This window comes from Fringilla coelebs, assembly GCF_963513975.1.
Source record: "Fringilla coelebs genome assembly, chromosome: 11".
NCBI classification, from domain to species: Eukaryota; Metazoa; Chordata; class Aves; order Passeriformes; family Fringillidae; genus Fringilla; species Fringilla coelebs.
The window spans coordinates 3,469,841-3,491,140 of NC_140037.1; positions in this window are offsets into that span (position 1 = coordinate 3,469,841).

The following is a 21,300-nucleotide window of genomic DNA, read 5'->3' on the forward strand; positions in this document are numbered from 1 at the left end:
ACGCTGTTTGGGAAGACACCAGTGTGAGTTTGTTAAAACTCTAGGCCAGAAATCCCTTGAATAAAGCAACATCCATCCATGGGGCAGCACTTTAGCTTTGATATCAATGCTGACAAAATTGCTGCCCCTTCCTGCTGCTGAAGCTGACTCCAAATCCAGAGACATGTGCCACCTCTCCTAAAGACAGGCAGACATGATGAGATAAAACCAGCTAGTCTGCTGAAAAGGAGACCAAATGAATGTTTTCTAATCCCCCCGTTTCATCCTTTCCCCAGCCAAGACAGAGCAACGTCCTTCCTCTCTGTCACCGATGGTGACCCAGGCACAGGATGCAGTGTGGGGACAGAGCCTCTCACTGCTCCCAGTGCCCTGCCCTGCCCTGCCCTGCCAGCCTTGCCCTTCCCTGTCCTGCCGTAACCTGCTGTGCCATCCCGTGCCGTGCCGAGCCCGGTCAGCGGTCACGCATTTCGGGAATGACCCTCCCCTGTGGCGCCCGCCGGCGTAACGAACATACCACTTTCTAACTTTGACTAGTTAGAGAGTCTTTGTCTGTGATTTTCAGCTTTAACAATTCAGGGAGCTTTTGTTTTCCCTGACAGAAGTACAGTTGCTGCCAAGGGAAACACACCCAAAGACACAGAGTGACCCAGCCTTCCCTTTGCTTCCTTTTTCCTTCCCTCACTGCTACACAGTGCTCTCCTACCAGGACCTCAGTGCTGCCTCACCTGAGGATCTGGAGCTGCCTCCAGGCCCTTCCAGGCTAAGTGCAGGTGGTCAGGACTCTGAGGTTTTCCTAGCTTCTCCCAAGAAGGTGTTTGTTTCACCTGGACTTCTTGGGGTTTCATTGGAGGAACCAGGCACAGGCAAATTTCATCTCCACCATGAGTTCATCATTCTGCTTGTTCCCATGGAGCTTAAATGCCACCCTGAGCTCATCGTTCCTCTGGTTCCCCTAGACCATCACAACCCTTCCATGGCCTCTCCAGAGAGGAGCAGCTGCACATCTTCAGAGCAGCAGTTGCCAGCCTGCAGCCCATCAGGTAGGGCAAGGGTTTCTACCCTTGCTTTCCAAGCAGGTCCTGGTTAATGACCCTTTCAAGAGCTTTCCTGCAGTGCTCTAGCATGGGTAGATCTCAAGTGAGAATCAGGTAGAAAATGTCAAGTCACCTAGGAAGGAGGACCTCAAAAACAGAAAGATTCTCTGCCGACTTTTCCTCTCTTGCTACAGCTCTGCAGGGTGTTCTGTCATTTTCCAGACAGCCTCTCTGTAGGAGTACAAGGGCAAGGTGAAAGATACTGCCTAACAAGTGGTCAGTGTTAGGTGTACTCTCCCCTTTCTTTGAATGAAGCCAAACTAGGATGGTGATAGGATATTGCAGATGTTTAAGACTGTCTGCCCTGCAATTCAAGCCGTGCCATTGAAATGAGCGCTGTGTGCCCCACAACAGCTGCAGCTGCAGAATATGGCCTCACCCATAAGGCTGTTTTTGAATCAACTCACAGTACAAGTTCAGCATGCATGTTTAGAGATCTGGGCTCTTCCTGGGTGAATCCACTTTCTTTGGTCTTTTGTGATGAGAAATCAAATGTTTCCCAAATCCCAAAGCTGCTGGGAAGGGAAAATGCAAAAGGCTGTGATTATAAGGTGTTCCTGTGTGTCTGTGTGTGTGTCTATATCAGATTTACAATCGATGCTTTAATCTATGTACATGTCAATTAGGAGAAATATTTTTAAGAGGAAGAACTCACTCCTCCAATCCCCTGGGAAGTCTGAATACATTTCTGGAACTGAGGTTGCTGTGTGTTTCCCGTGATCTTTGATCCAAGGCAGCACTAGAGCTCTGCATGCCAAAGACACATCACTGAGCCTGACCAATGTGTTTGGATTCTTGCAGCCACCCCAGACACTTCAGCTCCCAGCACTCCAGCTGGCAGTGCAGGTTTGGCAGCATGGACAGCCCCCAGCTGGGAGTGGAATACTGCTGGGGAAGAGGAATTGCCACTGCTGGATCCGGACATGGTGCTTGAGACGCTGGAGGAGATGTTTGCTCCCTCTGCTCAGGTAACTGCATTGGACAGGGAAGAAAGGGGCTGGACTGAGAGCTTGGGAATGTTGTTGCATGGCTGAGAAGCAAAGGCTTCTTGAATTCAGCTGGGAATTGACAGGGAAGGCTTTGCTTGGTAAAGCAAGACTTCCTAAAGAAGAGGGAATGAAACTGTCTCCCCCTTCCTGAGTAAGGATGAAAAGGTGTGAGCCTTTGTGGGCCAAATTTGGATGCTGGTTTTCCTGGGAAGAATCCCTGGTGCAGGGGCTTTTGTGGTGAGGAAGGGGAAGCTTTGTAGGTTCTAAGAGGCTTTGTTTGCTGGGAAAGAAGAGTGTTTGCAGAACTGGCTCTGAAAGCCGAGTGTCCCGTGAAGGGAGGAGCATGCCAGAGGTGCCTCTGTTCCAGCCGCAGATGTGGGCTGTGCCTCTTTTGGTGGGAAGGCCAAGGCAAAGCAAGGGCTGGGCTGCAGCTGCTGCTGCTGTGTGAGCCTTGCCGTGCGTGTAGGCGCTCCCAGAGCCGTGGCTGGGGCTGGGCTGGAGCTGCAGCTTTCTTGTCCTCCCAGTGAGCTGCTGCCTGCAGTGCAGTTTCCTTCTGGGAACTCCTCAGCGGGGCAAACTGGCCAGTCTTGCTGTCCATGTTGCAGAGCTCAGTCCCCTTGCTCTTGGGCATCTCTGTGGGAAGAGATGTGTGTTCCCACACTGTCCCTGCCAAGCTGCAGCCTGGATGAGATTGCTGTGCTCTGGGCTGTGGAGGGAGGAGCACAAACCTGTGCCAGGAGCTGGCAGGACTCCTCCTAAGCAGCCATTCCATGTGTTCAGTGTAACCCTCACATCCAACACTGTCAGCTTTGGCAGCTTTTGGACTGTGTTTGAGAAGTCAAATCTTGCTGATTGTTGAAGGGCTTTGGGGCCCAGAGTTCTTGTTAGGAACAAGAAATTAAAAGTTTGAGCCGTGGAGTTGTTGGACCAGGTGTTTTGTGTTAGTGGTGAGAAGGGTTTCTCCCTTTCTCTTTCTCTTTCTAGGGGAATATTACTGTTGCCCCTGAGTCTTCAGGAGGGGAGCCTGTGGACAGAGCTGCAGCAGAGGGAACTTTGCTTTGCACTGAGAGCTGCAGGAACAATTCCCAGGAGCCCGAGGAGCTTGGTAAGGACAGAGCCCCCTTTGGTTTAGAGAGGTGTGAGATGGCTGCTCTGAGCCTGCCTCTGGCAGGAAGGGAGATGAGAAGGGTTGAGTTCCTGTCTGCAGGCTGGGTGCTTCCTGGTGCCTTTAGTTCAAATCCTGCCCTGGAACAACCTGCCTGAGCCCTGCCCTGCACGCTTCTCCAGAGGCTCTGACACTGAGTCCTCTGCTGGGGCAAGAGAGCAGGGAATAAACCTGACCTTGTGGCACTTGTGTCACCAAGCTGGGTGTCCCAGCTTTGTGCTGATGTCCATGGATAAGTTTGCTGCAGGGTGTCAGTGCTCTGGAGGCAACACTGAGTGACTCTTGAAGCAAGAGAGGAAAGCCCAGCAAAAAGTCAGTGTAGAAGTCCGAGCTTTTTGTCTCCAAGCATTAAATCAATGTAGTGCCAGTCTGCTGATCGGTGTAGTGACATACATTAAAAATACAAGCAGCAGAAGCTTTCAGGCCAAGGAAATCATTAGCCACAAATCCAGCAGCCTAAGGAAAAACTGAAATTACCCCAAATTAAGGAAGAGCTAAAGGATAGAAAGAGCACTTTGAATCTGCATTCTTGAGCAAAGCTGGTGCAGCCTGCAGGCCTGGTAGGGAGCTCTTTCCTTCACAGCTGTGAAGCACAGAATTCACTGCTTAGAAGTTTTAAAAGTTTAATACTCATAGGATAAAAAATGACAATATTTGCTGTGCTGGGGTGATTCTGGCCAACAACCAAAGAACACCTGATATATAGAGACACTGTTTTCATCATACTGTTACACTGCTGAGATGCAAGCATATTCATGTGTTTCATGCATTATTCAAACATTCCTGGGAACTTTCTGATGTCTTGGGAACTCCTTTGTTAAATTTCTTCACACTCAGGCTTATCTGCATGACATCCTGGGTGTCAGGTCTATATATTTTATTTCTTCCTGTGTCTGCATCCTGCTCTTTCACATCCTCTGATAAGGGTTTAGTATGTCCTCCTTAAATTTAACATGGTGGTGTCTAATTGTCCTCTGGTGCTCTGGTTTGTGTCACGGTTATCTTATCACTTGGACAGGTGGTTCAGTGGATGGCCTTACACTGGTTTTAGTTATACAAAAGCCTTTTTTTCTCCTTATGCTTTGCTAAGGTCTAGAACACAATACATTCATCACACGATTCTCCCCATAAGTGATACATGGATGTTATATTCATGACACTACTTTTTCTATGAGCAACACAGGGCACACTTAAGCTGATAGATTCTATTTTATTAAAAAGCAGCTAAAAAAAGTTATAACTGATGCTATTTAAATACTTATAATCACCAACAGCGTGCATAAGCTAATACATAAATGGCAAAGCCAATATTATCTGGTCATTTGTCACACAGCTGTTCCTCCCAGAGCTGGTGGTTGTTTTGGAGGAGCTGTTGCTCACTGCAGAGGGCAGGCTGTAGATGGCAGGGAACGCTGCTAGTTCATAACTCAGCTCCCAGCACCTTCAGCTTCAGCCATTGCAGTGAGGACTGAGGTCTCTCTGTCAGCACAGAGGAAGAACAAGGCTGGGCTTCTTTGTGCCAGCTGGGACTGTCTGTGTTTCAAGCTCTCCTGGGGGCCCTTTGCACTGGGAGTGCTTTGAGTTTATTGGGATATCTCCTCAAAACTTCAGAAGTTTTGAATACTTGGAAGAATTCCAGCTCTTTGAAGAGCAGGCTTCACACTGCCAAGTGAGAGTCTGCCTTTCCAGCCATCTTTACAGTCTTTGACAGAGGGACAGTTACTTCCAAAGGGAAAGATGCACAGAGGCCAATATTGACCCAGTGTTCCCTTTGCTTCCCAGACACCCACCTGATCTGCCTTGCCAGCAGGGCTGCCCTGCCTGGGAAGAAGGATCAGAGGGAGAGCCTGTGACCATCGGGCAGGTGGAATCCCTTTGTGTATACACAGATTCAAAGATTTTGATAGTTCTGTTTCTATAGCCATATAATTACATTTATATATTTAGAGAAGGGTGTCTATATGTGCATATATATACATCTCTATATTTAAATTGATATATTTCATTATAGATGGGATAGAATTATATTTGTGTGGAGGTAGTTACATTTATAGAATGGGAGATTTACATTTTTATATTTCTAGAGTAGCATTTAGATGCCTACATTTAGACGTCTGCATTTAGATGCCTACACTTAGACATCTTCATTTAGACATCTACATGTGGATGCCTACATTTACATGCCTACATTTAGATGCCTACATTTAGACATCTACATTTAGATGCCTAAATTTAGATGCCTACATTTAGATGTCTACATTGATATGCTTAGATATCGATCTAGAAATGGGCATGGTTATTTCATTAGGGGTGTGTGGAAGTTTAGATGCAGAGATTGAGCTGTGTAGGCCTCGGCTGCATTTTTACCTCTTTCCCCCTCGGCTGCCTTTCTCACCTCTTGCTTTTCCCCCTGTGCCCCTGGGTCCCCTCTCCCTGTGCTGGCTCCGAGCTGGGGCTGGGCCGGGCGGAGCAGCACTTCCAGCCCCGGCTGTCCCTGGAGCGCTGGGAGCTGCCGCTGGCCCCAGGCACTGTCCCCTGAGGAGCTGCTGGAGGACGGGGAGACAGAGGGGGCTGAGGGGGCTGAGGGGGCGGTGGCGCTCAAGGGACGGGGACCCTGAGCTGCTGCTGGGGCTGAGGGCTGTGGGGCAGCCGAGGCCGAGGGTGGCACCGAGGGGACAGGGAAGTGGCACAGGCTGAGCGGCTGGCGGGTCTCAGGGGACAGGATGGGTCACAAGGGACTGAGGGGGGAGAGAGGACTGCGAGGGGCTGAAGAAACTGAAGGGGGCTGGCGGTTCAGCGAGAGCATGGCGGGGCTGAGGGGATGGAGGGGGCCAGCAGGGAGCACAGAGGGCTCTGGCACTGCAGCTCTGCCAGGCCTTGGAACCAATTCCAGAGCCTCCACTTTGGCCACAGCTGCAAGGAAGACCTTGAGGACAGCCGGACACTGACGGGAGCCAGCAGGGAGAAGCTGAAGGGCAGCAGCAAGAGCAGGGAGCGGGGACCTGCTGCTGCCGGCCTGGAGAGAGCCCGGCTGGGGCCACAGGCCCGGGCAGGCAGGGTGGGGCTGAGGGCGGCGCGGGCTGTGGCCGTGGGCACTGCCCGGCGGGGCAGGAGCGGGCCCTGCCCGTGCTGGGGCTGCTCAGCGCAGCTGCCCCGGCCGGCACAGGGGCTGTCCTTGGGCAAGGCAGCTGTGCCGGCAGGGCCCGGCAGCTGTGCCGCCTGTGCCGGGCTGCCGGGGCTGCGGGACGCTCCCGCCGCGGCTGCGCTCACCACAGCCTGGCCCGCTCGGCTGCTTTGTCTTTATGACCCTCCTGCGGAGGCTCTGAGATTTCCTCCTCCCTGATGGAAGTGCAGCTGCTGCCAAGGGAAACGTCCCCATACTCACTCAGTGTTGCCTTTGCTTGCCAGATGTCCCATCTGCTGTCCCTGTCCAGGAGAGCTGCTCTGCCTGGGAGGAGGAGAGCGAGGGAGAGGCTTTGAAGATGGGGCAGCTGGGATCCCTCTGCTTGGAGCTCTGTTTAAAGATACACGCAATAGCATGTGAACGGGATTATGAGATGGATATGTACATATGTAGCCTGCTCTTTGTATAGGCATATTTCTATACATATGGTATTAGATTTACGAATGTGCTATGTCTATGTGTATGTATAGATACCTGCATACATAGAGGTTTGCAGTTACATATTCGTGTGTATATGTATCTAGTTCTTAATGTATGTTGTAATATTTGTGTTTAGATTTCCATATGTATACAGTTGTGCAGGTATCTATTTGTATTGGTGTAGTTTTCGGTATATGTCTTTTTAAATAAGTACATTGTTCTTTGTTTTGGTATATATGTATTTTTATCTATTTTTCACTGTACACGGATCTATTTCTATATATGTTATATCTACATACATATCCAGATGATAGTTGTATATTTGTATCGATGCAGTTGTCCTGAGATTGGTAGTGCTGTTTGTCTGTTTATAAATTGGTTTGTTTTATCTATCTCCTTCTTGATTGTAATATGTAACTTTTAATCTCTATTCATGTCTGTATATTTTGGTGGTTATTTATGTATTCAGTTCTATCAAATGTGTATGGAGTTGTATAGTGGTGTAATTCTATTTGTTGAGTTCTTGGTGTTAGAGAGAGATACTGATATTTTTGTGTTTATCTATGGGCTGTACACTTGTCGTAATATGTAATGAAATTAAGTTGTTAACTTTCCACTGAACTTTGTGATCAACGTGAGTGTGTGTAGAGGTTTGCAATACATTAGGTTTTGTTCAAGGAAGTTGATATTTGTATGTTTTTCAGTAGTGTGGTTTAACAATCAACTAAACTATATTTTTTAACTTTAGCTGATACTTTTATAGTTCTATGTTGTCAGTGCTGGTGTAGCAATTTGTAAGAAATGCCATTTGTCAGCTGAGATAGATGTGTTGTAATTTGTGCTACCCAAAGCCATGAGCAGATGGAAATGCTGGAGGATTTTGGCCATGAACATCTCCAGCCATGCCCAGCACATGCCCCACCTGCACTCAGGCTGGGCAAGGGAAGCGCAGATTTGGGATGGCAGCAGAGCCACACGTTGGCTCAGAACTCGCTGCAAAGGCCTGCTGGCTTAGAAAAAGATAAGGATACATATTATATATTCTGTTTATATCAGTGCATATATTAAATATGTTTTATGTAGTATATTGTGGGAATCCTTAAAATCAGAGGGTTTTGGAAAAGCTGCTCCTCATGGAAGAGGATTTGGTGCCCTAGAGGAATAAAAAAATAAAAAAGAAGACCATGGACAGTGCCATTGCCAGAGGCCCAGGCTGTTAAAAGGAGGAATGGATCGTCCCCTTCATCAGCTTCCAGCTTCAGTCGTGTCCTCTGTTTTCTCCAGGATTCCCCATGTCACTAGTGCTGAGACAGGCTGTGCTCCCATTCCTCCATGAAATCATCCACCCCCGGAATTCCTGGGAAAGTGTTGGGGATTTTCCTTGCATTCTGAGGATGTGGAGGTTCAGGGGTCATATTCTGGGGAGGTTTGGAGTCAAATGCGTCCAGGAGATGAGAGTTTGGGGAAGCTTTGCAAAACAGGGGCTGCTGTCTCTGTGCCCTGCTCCTCTTTGTTATATATGAGTGATTAATTCATGCTGTTAATAAATTAATGTATGTATAAAATATTACATTGATCCACCAAATGTCCTTGAACACTCTGGCTGGGAGCAGGGTCTCATTTCTATTCAAGCACTTCCCGGAACATGCTAAAGATAACATCAAGTCTTTAGCTTATGAAAGGAGCCTTGAATGTCGATTCTTGTGACCATTCACGAAGGCAATGCCAGGAGCTGATTACATCGCGCTTCCCCAAACACCGGTAACACCCCAATACATGTGAAAGACAGCCATACAGACATGGAGGCACGCCTTTTGCATCCGTATGGACTAGGCCATCCATGTGAAAAGAACACCCAGGAAGGACCGAGATGACTGTAGACGCACTGGGAGTGAATCTTTGCGTCCCTATGTTCAAACTCTACATATGAACAAACACAAAGGACATCCTGTGTTATGCAGGCCTCGGGGAGAATATAGGGTATATAAGCGGGCAGTAGGAAGCAATCGGGGTGAACCTCCAGGGAAACGCTGGCACTCTGTCAGTCGGATCCAGGTTCACCCAGCGCCAATTTCCGGAGTTGACGCTGTCTTGGCTGTGGCGGATTTTTTTCAATTTGTAATTAATAAAGCTTTGTCAAACATTTTTAATTTGGCTGCGGAGTCAATTCATTTATAACAGTTTGGTGACAACCCGACGTGATCTGATATTTGGGTTCGGGAAACCCTTTTCCCACCTGGAGGGCGCCCCACTGAATTCAGTGGCCCGAGCGGGAATCGAATTCCGACACCAATCGGATCCACAAAAGAGCCGCAAAAAGTCGCGGATTGAAATTGGAGCCGCGCTCTGCAAAAAGCCATAGTCAGGGGAGATAAAAAGGGCCCGATTCTCGACTCAGAAGGATCTAGAGAGATCTCCAAGATTCGAGGGATTTTCATCCGTAAAACCTCAACGTGCACGAAGAGACCCGTGCAAGAAAAAGAACCGTAAGTACTGCGTGGTTGGGGGTGGAGCGTGATCGGAAGCGTGTGTGAGACGTGACATTGTCACGAGGTGAGTGTGGACCCCGAGGCTGCATTTCCACCATCCCATGAGGGACGTGGTCAGGCAAGGGGTAAGTGGAAGTCTTGGTTCGAAACACATGAGACCCGGGGCTCGGGGAAGAGTCTAGGGGGAAAGCCGGTCACGTCTGGGATCAGGAGGGGAGTGGCAGACCTGGGAGGGAGTTCCAGGAACCTGTCCACCTTCTGAAACCAGGAGAAAAACAGGTAGGAGGACGCTAGGGGAACAGCCTACGGGTCAGCAGGGCGGTTCGCTGCTTGATCCGGTCAGGCTGGCGGCTTTTCACAAGCCGGAGAATCTGACATCTGAGGAAAACACGGGACTTGAAACAACTGTCCCAGCCGAGCAAAAAAAGGTAAGAAAGGTTACCACTTTCTTTGAGAAAATGAGATTGGGGAAGAGCAGACAGCAGAAGAAAGTTCAGGGAAAACCCTCCCAGGGCGCCGAGAAGATCTTACCAGAAATCCCGGGAGATAGTCCACTGGGATGGATGCTGAGGCACTTGGACGAAAACCCACAAAGGGTGGGAAAATCCAAGGAAAAAATGATCCGTTTTTGCATGGAAAAATGGGGAGGGAAGGCGATCGGGAGGTACATGGTCTGGCCGATCTTCGGCACGTTTGAGAACTGGACGTGAGTCTTTGTTTGACCACATGACCGGCAGTAGCCCGACAGATCCAGAGGAACTTGAATACGCAGATATGTGGAGGCATGTTTACACTGGTCTATATCCAGTGAAAACTCGCCGATGGGCAACAAAAGCGGGGAACGAGTGGGAACCGCTGGAAAATCTTCCACCCCCCTACCTCATTGCCCCGCAACAACCTGACCAGGGGCAGGCACAAGCAGCAGGGGGGTGACAATCCGGGGCGGGGGCTTCACTAGTCCAAGCGAGTGCCCCGCCACCGACACCAGGTCACGCGGTGGCATCCGCTCCCCCACCAAGTCAAGGGGCAGGGGGCCAAGCAATGCCGCAGGAGTCACCAAAGAGTGAAGAGGAAAAAGTAGACATAGATGCCCTCAGAGATGCATCTCCCCCAGCACATCGCACTAGGCGACGGACTAGGAGATCGACGGGGGAGGAGAGCGGAGACGAAGGGGGAAAGACCGGAATCTTCCCGTTACGGGAAGTTCCGACTTCCCCGGGGGTGATTGGATACGTACACACCCCAATTAATCCCAGTGATGTGAGGGCATTCAGGAAGGAAAAGGAGAAATCAATGGATGACCCCCTGGGGGTGGCAGAAAGATTGGATGACTTTTTGGAAACCAGTATTTATACATTTGAGGATCTTCAGGCGATTTTATGGTTGATGTTTAACAACGAGGAGAGGGACATGATCCCGACCGCCGCGATCAATAACTGGGAGAGGAGGAACCCGAATGGGGGATCTGGAGAGGAGCAGTGGCCAAACCAAAAGCCGTCCTGGGAAGCCCAGACGGAAGAAGGGAGGCAAAGAATGATAAATCTTAGAAATATGATTATCCAAGGTATGAGGGAAGTGGTACCAAAAGGGCAGAACATGAGCAAGGTGCTCAGGGAGTGTCAGGGGAAAGATGAGACCCCCACGGAGGGGCTGGAAAGACTCCGGAAAGGGTTGAGAATGTACTCCAGCACGGATCCAGATTCCCCAGTGGGAATAGTGTTGTTAAAAACACAATTCGTGGCAAGATCATGGGAGGACATTTGGAAAAAGCTTGAAAAGATAGACGGGTGGCAAGAGCAGGGATTGCAGGAATTGTTGCGAGAGGCTCAGAAAGTTTACACGCGCCGAGATGAAGAGAAACAGAAAATCCAAGCAAAGGTCCTGGTGGCAGCGGTGAGAGAGGCTCAGAAGCAGGAGCGGGGAAACGACACGGCAAAGAAAATGCCAGCAAAGAAGCCAGGTCCATTGCAGGAAAAGGGCTCAAGCGAACATAAGCAGAATTTTGAGTGTTATTACTGCGAGCAGAAGGGGCACATTAAACGAAAAGCAGGCTCCACCCCAACAAAGCCAAAGACCAGGAGATGTTTCAAGAAGATTAGAGGTGCCAGGGGCTTTTCATTTTGGGGTCCGGAACATCTAGAGAGCCCTTGAAAAAACTGAAAGTGGGACCCTACAAAGAGGAATTATGGTTTATGGTAGATTCAGGAGTGGAATGGACAACAGTGTTACGGGTACCCAAGGGGTGTTCTCTGAGTGAAGATGCCATGGTGGTATCTGGGGCAAAGGGGCATCCTTTCAAGGTTCCAATCATAAAAAACGTAGAAAAAAATACGGGGAATCGAAAACATATGGGCAACATCCTCTTAGCTCAGGGTGCTGAGTTCAATTTATTAGGGAGAGATATGATGGTCGCCCTGGGAGTGGGGTTGGCGATTGACAAATCCCAAATCAAAATCAGACTTTACAGCCTCACAGGGCTGGATGAGGAGAAAATAGATCCGAAGGTGTGGTATGTCCCTGGGGAAGCGGGGAGGTTGGAAATAGAACCTATTCGAGTGGAAACTGAAAGACCAGAAGACCCCATAAGGGTCAAGCAATACCCCCTCTCCATGGAAGGAAGGAGGGGTTTGAAATCAGTGATCGATGAATTATTGAAAAAGGGAAGACTGGAACCGTGCATGTCGAGACACAACACCCCAATTTTAGCAGCCAGGAAGCACGATCCCTTCCCATTTATTGTGGTCACTGGTAAGGGAAGAACACCAAAAGGCACACTGGGGAATAGATGCCCTATACAGCTACTTGATTGAAAGAATCATTGCAAGGAATTTATATGCCACTATTAGCCAAGTGACCCAACAGTGTGATCTTTGCCTCCAGACTAACCCCAAAAATACCCCCAGGCTGAACCTCGGTCAGACTGGGATAGGCCATGGGCCTGGACAGCAGTGGCAAATTGACTTTCCAGAACTCCCAAGGAAAGGGGATTATCGGTATTTATTGGTATTGACAGACACATTTTCAGGGTGGCCAGAAGCATTCCCCACCAGAACTGTCAATGCTCCAGAAGTGACCAGAGTATTATTACAAGAAATAATACCACGCTTCAACGTTCCAGCCACAATATCCTCATACAGAGGATCGCATTTCATTTCCAAAATAGTGCAACAGATTAGTAGCCACCTGGGCATAGATTGAGAACTTCCCACTCCATATCGCCCCCAATTAAGTGGCCAGGTGGAGAAAATGAATCATTTGATGAAGCAGAAGATTGTAAGACTCGGGCAGGAGGTTCATCTACCCCGGCCCCAAGCTCTTCCACTGGCACTGCTGCGAATTCAAACTAAACCTCAGGCTAAAGAAAAGCTGAGTCCTTTGAAAATGCTTTATGGAAGACCATAAGAAATACAAAAGAGAATGTCCACCCACACTGGGGAGGTAACACTGGCCACCTACATGGTGGCTTTAAGCAAACAGCTCAGAGAAATTGAGAAATACGTAGCTGGAACTCGGAGCAAGGAATTAAATGGGCCAGTACAGAACATATAGCCTAGAGATTATGTATATGTGAAGTCTCTTGCAGAGAAGACTTTGGAACCACATTGGGAGGGACCGTTCCAGGTGCTTCTCAGCACCTTCACTGCAATCAAGATCAAGGAACAGAAGGCCTGGATCCATCACTCTTGAGTGAAGAAGGCCCCAGAAGCCCCCTTGGAGAGTGACCCCAGGAGACAATGAACTGAGACTAAAACTTACTCAGGCAAAATGAGTATATTGCAGTCAGGGGTAATTCATACTTTCACTTACAGAATTGCTTTGTATATAATTATAATTGAAGTCTTAACATTAGAGAGTACCTCTATTCAAAGTGATGCTGGATGGCCTTCGTCTCAGGCTTTTAATCAGTATACTGGATCCATGGGAGAACTTCCTGAGATGAAAGAGTTAAACCTATCCACTGTAGTAATTCACGGGGATCAGGTCTATGAGGAGCAGGAGTGCCAAGAATGAGAACTGTGGACACTTCAGGGAATCAGAAGAGAAGAAATCAAGGTAGCATGCCAGGTGATCAATAAGCCAGTTTATGAGAGACCAGATGCAATTGGTGTCTCAACCTCTCCTGTATACAGGTGCCAGGAAGTTTGTGACAGCCTAAGTGAATCAGACTGTTAGTGTAATTTCACCCTGATACAGCCTGTAGAAGTGGGCCATATTCCAAAGGCAGTGTGGTCTGGAGAGGATGAATGAAGAAGAACCTTCTCCACTTACAAATCACACCAAACAGACCACTAGTGTCACTTAGCACCAATAAAGAACAACTGGCAATTCAGAAGAAAATGCTGAGCTTTCTGAAGGGGTCACAAGGAGGGGAATCTTCCAAATGAGTTGATGATTCAGAAACTTTATTTAATAACAATCCTTCTTTATAAACCTATACTATAAACCTACTCTATAAACCAAAACTACTCAACAATCCTACTCAGAGTCTTAATCTACAATTATACTCTAAGTTGGTTATCTAGATAAGATCTTCATTGTTTCATTCTTCTTCTCCATTCCTCCTTCTTCTTCACTGCGTTGATGAGTTGTGTCAGGGTGGACGCTGGCGTGGCTGAAGTTACAAATGGATGCTGTCCACAGGGGAAAAAAAACAACAACAAAAAAACCAAAAAAGAACAGTGAACCATTAGTTTTTCCAAGCTCAGTGCTTCACAGAGTCAATCCTGTGATGTCAATCCCAGGATTCCCCTGGGTCCTAACAAGACCCAGAAAGAGGAGCAATGGGACCATCTGCTTCCCAGGCGTCATGAGCAGGACCTTGCCATCACAGGCAAACATGGGCCAGAATCCCATTCATTTGTTTATTGTGATGTCTTCACCTTGTTAGGATTTTTGCCCTGCCAGTGCTCTAGAAATGGTGCTTTCTGTCCCTGGGATTTCTTCCTTTCAGGAAACTCCAATGACTCACATAGGTCCCTGTCTTTGAAAGACAGGCACTGTGCTGATTGCCACAGGGACAGAAAGCAGTGTCTGCCTTTCCATGCCCTGCCCCTCCTGTGCTGGGTGGCACCTTCCTTCCCAGCAGGGCCAGCCCAGTGGCACTGGGCCCTGCAGTTCCCTCTCTGCCACACAACCTGGCAGTGACCCTGGGGCAGTTCCCGTCTGCTTGAGCGTGCCAGGCAGCAGATGGGGCTGGGACAAGTCCCTCTCAGCTGTCCCTGTTTGCGTGCCAGAAACCACTAAGGGTGGGCTGGGGGCACAAACCAGGGCCCCTCAGAGGCTCAGAGTGAGCCCCCCACAACCCCTCCTGCCCACAGCCAAATCTCTGACCCCTCAGCTGGGACTGGCTTCCTTGGCTTCCTGCACCACCATTCCATGTCTCTGTACCCTGCATTGCTCTACTTCAATTCTTTTGCCATCAGATAAAACTAAACACCCACCAAATTACAAAAGAGGACAAGAGAAACATTCAGCAAACAGAGCATCTCTCCTCTCAGGAATGCAGAGAGAGGTGGAGTTAATCAGTTTTTTGAAGAACAGGTCGAAAGGGAGACTTTATTACCACTTTCCAAGTGTTCAGATTAGCTTTGAAGAAAGTGGAGAACATCTTTTTAACAGGGCCAGGAACAATAGAATGTGGACAAATATTATGAAACACAAAGGAGATCTAATCAGAGTAGATCTAAGGAAGAACTTGTTTACTCAGAGCATGGTGCCCCCTGGCACAGGTTGTCCTGAGAGCTTGTAGGTCAGGCAGGAAAGGGCTCTGGGCAACCTGATCTCTGTAAAGCCGTCCCTGCTCACTGCAGGACACTTGGACCAGAGAATCTTTACAGGGCCCTGCCAGCCCAGCCCGGTCTGGGATTCCTCACTGTTTTCATTTGAACAGCACCAAGAGTGGAAGTGAGGAGGAAGGGGGCTCATCTGATGCCTTGGACTTCAGTGGAGGAGGAGCCCATCCCTCAGAGCCTGTTTCACCTGCAGCCCCTTCCCATTTTACCTGCAGGAGCTCCTTGGCAGACCAGCGCCGCGCCTCGTCTCTCTGCAGGCAGCAGCTCAGGAAGTCACGCAGGCGAGATGAAAATAGGTTGGGCTGCCGCAGCTTTTGTCTCCCTCCTGTGCCTATCAGCAGTTGAGGCTGGGGAAAAAGGAAACAGCAGGCTCCACCTGCTTCTTTCCCATCTCTCACTGCTCTCCCAGATCCCATTGCTTAAGCTCCACTCTGCAGTGGCAGTTTCTGCCCTGGCAGAGACCCAGAGATGACTTTCCTTTACCAACCAAAAACCCAAACCCCGATGCAGCCACAGCTTTTCCAACATTCAGCACATCTTGCCTTGGCAGCCGCTTTCACTGACTGGCCTAGTTTGTGGGAACTACATCGCCAAAAGCATGTTTCCTTCCCTGAGGATTCACACCAGGATGACAGGCTGTTTGGAAGAAGGACTTTGCTAAACTAACTCTACTTTCCAAGGATTAGTGCATTAAAGGTATCTGTGCAGTGCTTCTTGGTCCCTTAAGCACAGTTGCCATAAAACAAAACTCATCAAGCTTTTGGCTTTGTTCTTGAAAATAGTGGTAATTGGAAGGAAAGAAAGGAAATCCACCAGCTATTCCTCAGGAAAGGAAACAAACATTTAAATCTCAAATTCCAGACAGATGCATTACAATGCACACAGAAATGTACTGGAATGAAAATGCTTGGGCACACCGGAGCCACCTGCAGCTCTGTCTCTCAGCAGTCTGAAAATTTCAGCTTCCCTTAAGCGGCAAAAGAAAAACTTTTCATGGTCCCATCAGAAGGAGAGGTTCCATCCCTATGGTCACCCTCTGCTCATCTGGCTACTCAAGTCAATACATTCATGGTAGGCCCATCCCAGAAAGTGCCAGGAAACAAATGGGAGGTTTTGGCTGGCTCTCCTCCTCACCAGGCTCTGCCTTGCTGATGTGGAGAACGTGGCTTGGGCTACGCAAGAAACGCGGTCACTGAGGGGTTCAGCAGCACTGCACAAGAGGCAGAAGAAACTTTGTGGCCTTTACACCCTCATGCCCAGGTTTCAGGCATGTCTCCCAGTGAGAAGAAACTGCACAAAGGAGTTAAGTTCCTCTCTAAAACCCAGAGCTTTAGGAACTTTGTTGGGTTTGTGCTTCTTTTCTTCATTTCTGGAAATGTAACACCAGTTCTGAGAGGCTTGTGTTGTGGTTTTAGGGGCACCTTCCCAGACAGACAAGTGGGAACAACTTGAAACCCAAAGCAAAGTGTTGCCTGAGAAGAGTTGGGGAGGGTTTGCCTGTGCTAAGGCTTGAGCTGTCTGGCAACCCCTCCGTGATGTGCAGAAACATCCAGCTGCTCCCCGGAACTCAGCCCCTCTGGGCACACGGGCCTCTGGAAACACCTGACGATTCCAGCCTTTCTCCTGCTCAAGAGCAGCTAAGCTGAGCTCCAGTTTCCTCAGCAAAGCCAAGGATGCTCACTTCCATACAGCTGACAGTGTTCATGGAGCTCAGCAGGTCTTTCTGATAGTCCTCAGGCCAAGGAATTACAGTGCAGATTGGCAAGACATCGGCTGAACATTATCCAATGTGGTTCATGCGGAACCCAGCTCTAACGCGCTGGCAAGCCAGAGGGAGAGAGCTCATTCTGCTTTTGCAAGATGGTATTTAGAAACATAAGACACAGACTTGGAACTATTCCAACCTCAACTTGCAGAATCCATCTAAGAGAGACAAAAATAACAATGGCAAGAGGCCTTGGAGTCTCCATAAAAATGCCCACCACTATCATGAGAACTCAGTGCTCATGGCACTGAAAGAGATGACCAAAGAGACTTTGCTATTATCCTCTTCAACCCAAAGGAGAATTTCAAAGCCTGAAATGGCATTGCACTCCCCTTGAGTACAAATAATTGATGTGGCTTTCTTTACTTTTCCCACCCCACCAGAGTCACAAAGGGGGTTTTATCCTGTCCCTCTGCAGCTGTGCTCAGCCACTGGACATGGAGGGGAGAGGGAGTCCTCAGTGTCATTAGAACTGTGCAGGCCAGGGATGGCCCTGCTCCTGTGCTAAAGGAGCACAGCACCGGTGTCAACTGCCCACGTTGGATCCCAGCCCAGGCACATGGCTGCAAGCTCATCAACTTGTTAAAGTACCAAGAAACAGCCAAACAGGGTTTGGTGGATAATTCAAACTGCAGTCGGAGAAAAACACATCCTAAACTCATCCAGGCCACCCACACATATGTCTGAACAATGTACAGATGACTTGAAAGCCTGAAATTTTCCAAGACCCACAGGATTTGGAAAAGATGCTGCAGTGCAGAGGAGAAGGGCTGTGTTTAAAAAATGAAAAAGCAAGCAGAACTGCTTGGGCATTGCTTCTGGGTTTTTTTTCTCTTTTTCTTTCTCTTTTACTTTTCGTTTGCTTTTTCTTTTATGTTTGCTTTTGCTTTTTCCTTTTTTCTTACTTTTCCTGTAAAATTTAAACTGGGAAGGTCTAGCCTCCATTTCTCAGGATATTATCATGTGTCTAACCTTTCCACTGAAAAATTCTTGTCCTTCAGATACAGAGCTCCAAGATTGTTCAGAAAACAAGTGAGAAATGTCAGGCATGGCTGGAGGCCAAAATGGCAGGTTTCTGAACCACTTCCCTTCAGATGCAACCAAAACTAGAGCAGATGCTGATGTGCTGCAGGGACATTTGTAGAAGGGGACCATGGTGGAAGTGGTGCCAGCAGATGGCAATGGGACTTTGTCCAATGGAACACAGAACATGGGACAGGTGCAAAAGACAGCGGGATCAGGGAGTATTTGCACCTTACCAAGACAGGAGTTCCATTCCAGTAAGGAACTTCTCCTTCCACCATTTCAGTGCCCACGATCCCAAAGGCCCAGATGTCCACTTTGGGGCCATAGGGTTGACCTGTCAGCACTTCAGGCGCCATCCACCAAAAAGTGCTGGCCACGGAGCTCCATCTGCTCTGCTCAGGGGTGAGCTGAGCAGAGAGGCCAAAGTCAGCTGTGGAGAAAACAACAAACCATGAAAGCCAGCTCCAATTAGGAAACCAAGCCAAAGAATTCCCCCCTCTCAGGCTAAGAAGGTGCTGTTGAATCTCCTGGAGAACTGTCCACGCTCAGTTTCCTTGGGGCTTTAGCCAAGGAAGTATGGAATTGGCCACTTCCAAAAAATCCCAGGTTTTTTAACGCTGCTCACAGCAGTGGACTGTATTCCCCTGAAGCTTTCGATTGTAGCTCCGTCCCTCTGCAAGGGACCCACACAGAGCAACACCACTCTTGACTGCTTGTGGTTCCTTATACCTCTGTGCATGTTGCAACCGTGTCACCAGCTGACAGTGGGTGCCCCTGCACTGCCACCAGCACCATTTTTGGGGAGCTGGCTGTCACTCAAAGCAGCCCCACAGCCCACATCCCTGGAATGCTGCACCTGACCAAGAATATACTGACCCAGCTTGACAGAGCCGTCAGTTCTGAGGAGGATGTTGCAGCTCTTAACATCTCGGTGGATGACATGGTTGGAGTGGAGAAAATCCAGTCCTTGCAGGCACTGAGAGAGAGAACAGAAACAGGAGGGAAAAAATTAGTGATGTGATTTCATTACACAAGAAAGGAAACAAAGAACCTAAAAGATTCCCTGTTCCCAGGGGTAGGGAGAGTAATGGCAGAACACAGTGCCACTGAGAGCAAGAGCTGGCTGCTCCAACACTTGCAGAGCAGGACCTTTCTAAGGAGAGGCATGTCAGCTTTTGAAAGAGCACCAGCACCAGCTCTTGTAGACTGTCCCCTGCAAGCCAGCCAGGATGACTCCTGCTGCAGTGGACGTACTATCTCCATGCAGAAGACAAAGGAGGGGTTTTGACAAGAAAGAAAAAGTCCCTCCCTTTGGTGTGAAGCAAATCACTTTTGGGTGGGAGGCTGCATGACAAAGGTTTTATTGCTGGCCTCAGCACAGGCTTGGAAGTATCACATCAGTCACCTTCCTGAAGCAAAGAGCATTTAGGCTGCACTACGATCCTTTTCAGCTGAGGACTGTGAGAAACGAGTCTCTCTTTTTTCTTTGCTGCTTGTTTCAAATCCTGACACCAGCACCTTTGCTTTCACAGGCAAGGAATGCAGTCAAAGCAGGCTCCAGGCAAATGTTTAGAGAGGCAAGGTGGAAAACAGCAAATACAAATACATGAGGCAGAGCAAGAATACAACAGCAGGAGATAAGAGTACTGGCACTGAGTACAGGGAGTGCTGGGGCACTGGAGGGCCTTTCACTTGAGATGCTTTTACTTGCCCATAGCATAGCAGCAACACAGAAACAAAGCTTGGCACAGGAAATCCCTCCAGGTCTGAGCCCCTGTATCCCAGACAATCCTGCCCAAGCCCTTGGCAGCACAGATGGCATTGCTGACCTCCTGACTGATGGCTGCCATCTCATCTTCAGACAGGTAGGTCTTGCTGATGACATCCCTCAGAGTGCCTCCGTCCATGAACTCCATAACCAGCCAGAAGTGCTTACCCACAAGGAAGCTGAAAGGAGGAAATAAAGGTGTGGAAAAGAACGTGCATGGCCACGTTGCTGTTTGGAAAAGAAAGGGATTGATCCTTGTTTTCAGGTCCCTTTGAGACAAGGCCAGAAAAAAAAGAATAGACCTTCCCTCTCGGCTGTGCATTGTTTGCAATCTGTGCAGTCTCAAGGAGAAAGGCACAGCTGTGAAAAAGGAGATGTCTTAGATGGACAGCTAGCAAAAAAGTGCAATTTAGTAACAGCCCAGATAAAAAACCTGTCACAAGTGGAGTTTCTGGAAATTAGCACCTAGTCTTCCTGGCATGCACAGCAATGGAAAACAGGGGCAACAGTCCAAGGAAAATCCTTGTAAGTTTACCTGGACTTAAGAAGACACTTGAAAAAACTCAAGCCCCAGAAAAAAGTGCTGGCTGTGAATGTCGAGGCAATTGATTGAGTAAGGTATGACTGATCCGAGTTTTTGAACAATTTTCAAATACCATGTGCCAGGGAAGACTCATGCAGACAAAATGCAATCTCTTCCCATCCACTGGAGATGAAAAGAGCAATAATAACTGGCCAATAATTACAGCTCTGTTTTCTGCCACTGACCAAAGTCAGCTTTTACCGTGCATGTTTGCAATATATGAACAAACATTCATGGAACAAAAGCAAAACTCACCTGTCTAAACAGTTGACCAGGTTGGGATTCCTATTCATTTTCATGACCATGAGTTCCTTGATTTTGAGTTCCTTCTTCCTCAGTCGGTGATAATTTATTTTCTTTATGGCCACCTAAAATGACATTGAAAATCAATAACTTGAGAAGTTGGTTGCACAAGACCACAATGCGAGTGATGGAGCCAGTGATTTTGCAATGACACAGCTGAGCTGTGCCAAACTGCCTTGTGATTAGGCTCTGCAGTAATTAGGGACTGACATTCCAACAGCCCATTTCTCTGCCCCCTTGGGGGCAGTTACAGAACACATAGGGCCACTGACATTTTGCCTTGTCCACTTGGTAACAGTGGTGTCTCAACTATCACCCACAAACCCCTGACCACACCCTCTGCTGCTCTTTCTAGGATTCAGAAGAAGTAATTCCATGCCTTAATACTCTGTGGATCCATCTTGGGCTATGGGAAGGGCTTAGGGCTTTTAGGGACGCCTTGCAGATCTCTCCCTACGTGCAGTTCCCAAGTGCAGCACTGCAGGTGGCTAAGAAGCTGCCAGAAACTTTCAGATGTATTTGCTGGCAGCCAGAAATGAGAATTCAGGACTCTGAAGCTGTAGCCCCAAAGAGCAGTGAGGTGCCCTAAGGCACCACCTTTGTTTCAGCAATGGAGAGCGAGTGAGCGCCTCCTTCTCTGAAAGGAACCGCTGCCCTCCGTGCCTTCCTTGCGCCAGCTGAGGAGGACAAAGTCCCAAATGTATTTCATGGGCTGGCACCAG